Source organism: Zingiber officinale, unplaced genomic scaffold (assembly GCF_018446385.1).
Source record: "Zingiber officinale cultivar Zhangliang unplaced genomic scaffold, Zo_v1.1 ctg169, whole genome shotgun sequence".
In the NCBI taxonomy this organism is placed as follows: domain Eukaryota; kingdom Viridiplantae; phylum Streptophyta; class Magnoliopsida; order Zingiberales; family Zingiberaceae; genus Zingiber; species Zingiber officinale.
The window spans coordinates 72,074-74,156 of record NW_024589859.1 but is presented as its reverse complement, the minus strand read 5'-3'; the positions used below and the strand labels follow the sequence as shown (position 1 = coordinate 74,156).

Genomic DNA, 2,083 nt, shown 5'->3' with positions numbered 1-2,083 from the left:
TCATGGAGTAGATCTTATATTCTAGGAATAAGGGAGTATTTGTATGATGGATTGATGTAATCTCTTATGGATTTGCCATTTTCTTGTTTCAATGACATTATCTTGCTTGTATCAATTAGATCTTGAATGATTGATGTTGGTTTGTGCTTAATTCTCATTCTTGATTGATTGTTTGGATTTCTTATGGACTAGGTAAAGATAAACTCTCACTCGATCATCCGAGGGATCCACGTGACAGGTGCAAGCCCGTGTAAGGACGTTTGAGAGATAATCTTGAAGAGGAAATAGGAATATTCAAGAGAGTAGGATGGATTCTATGATTAGCTTCTTGTATCTTTATAGATTAATAAGTTGTGGGCTTCTATGTTGATATCCGAGGAAGGCATAGTAATAGGTGCGCTTCTGTGTAAGGACAACGTAGGTTCATGTCTCATTAATCCTATTTAGATACATTTCTCAGTCCTTAGCCGGTTGTCTATTGCAAGAGGGAACCGGCAACTTTCTACATGTTTGGCAATTGAGGAATAAGAATTGGTGAACCATTTACATTCAAGAAATCTTACAAAGAAACCGAAACTCCTAGAATCTCCCTTTATCATAACCCAAAACACTAAACTCTTGTTTGTTGATCTCTAATATTAGATTTGTTTACCTTTACTTTGCTTTTGAAACGATTGGATAGTTGTTTAGCTAATTCGCATTGAGACATTTCTAATGCTTATTCCAGTCCCTGTGGATACGATAATCTTTTATATTACTTGCGACATTTCCGTACACTTGCAGACCGTAACAAGTTTTTGGCGTCGTTGCCGGGGACTGCGCTATAACATTAGGAATTATCAATTGAGCTAGACTAAACATAACATTTGTTTTCCTTTCATATTGCATAGTTGTAACTAATCATTAGATTTCTATTTTTTTTACTTTCTTGTATAACTTTCACTTCTTGCTAATTCTTTGTGTACAAATTCAATTCTGCATTTTTGATTCTTTTATTTTTCCTTTTTGTTGAATTGTCAATTGTTATCTTGTTCTTGTGTATGCGAAGATCTAACTTTGCAGGGGAATTCTTTCCTTTCGACCCTGAGATTGATAGAACTTTCCATAAAAGAAGAATTCTGCAAAGGCAAATTGAAGAACAGGAACATTTGAGCATGGCAAATAGACCACTCAAGGACTATGCAGCACCCTATGCAAGAGGTTTCCGATCTAGTATTTCAAGACCTTCAGTGGAGGCTAATAACTTTGAGATCAAACCCGCAATCATATCTATGGTGCAGCAGAACCAATTTGGTGGAGGACCTCATGAAGACCCCAATCAACATTTAGAGGTCTTTTATGAAATATGTGGGACCATGAAAATGAATGGAGTTCCTTCAGATGCAGTTAGATTACTGTTATTTGGGTTTTCTCTAAGAGATAGGGCAAAGCAATGGCTGAATTCTTTAGCCCCTAATAGCATCACCACTTGGGAGCAGTGTGAGCAACAGTTTCTTGATAAGTTCTATCCACCAAGCAAAACAGCTCATATGAGGAATTTAATTGCAAGCTTCAAGCAAACTGACTCAGAATCTCTTTTTGAAGCATGGGATAGATATAATAGTATGCTCAGACAATGCCCGCATCATGGGTTGGAAAGATGGTTAGTGTTGCACACTTTTTACAATGGTATCAATTATCATACCAAAGTGTCCCTTGATTCAGCTGCTGGAGGGGCACTTATGAATAAAAGCTTAGATGAAGCCGAAGAAATCATTGAAAGTGTAGCACAAAATCATCATCAATGGGCAAATGAAAGAAGTGGTGGCTACCCCTCTGTAAACCCAACAATTAAAGCATCAAGGAAGTTTGATGTAGATGCAGTCACTCTTTTGTCTGCAAAATTGGATGCTCTTACAAAGAAATTTGAGAATATGGGGACTAGTGCTAATATGATCAATGCTATTAGTACATCTTGTGAAGTATGTGGGAGTTCAGAGCATTCAAATGACTCATGTCCATTAGGAGCTTTCACTGCACAAATCAATCAACTTGAACAATGCGATGCAATCATGAGTTACAATCAAAGGCAGAACAACCCATA

General features: G+C 37.1%; 1 non-coding gene across 1 annotated transcript; it reads right to left on the bottom strand.

Moving 5' to 3' along the window:
- Window positions 1-1,527: 1,527 nt before the first annotated feature.
- On the bottom strand, window positions 1,528-1,633 carry LOC122036537. The gene has a single exon (XR_006127404.1). It is a non-coding gene; the product is annotated as a small nucleolar RNA R71 (small nucleolar RNA).
- Window positions 1,634-2,083: the final 450 nt, after the last annotated feature.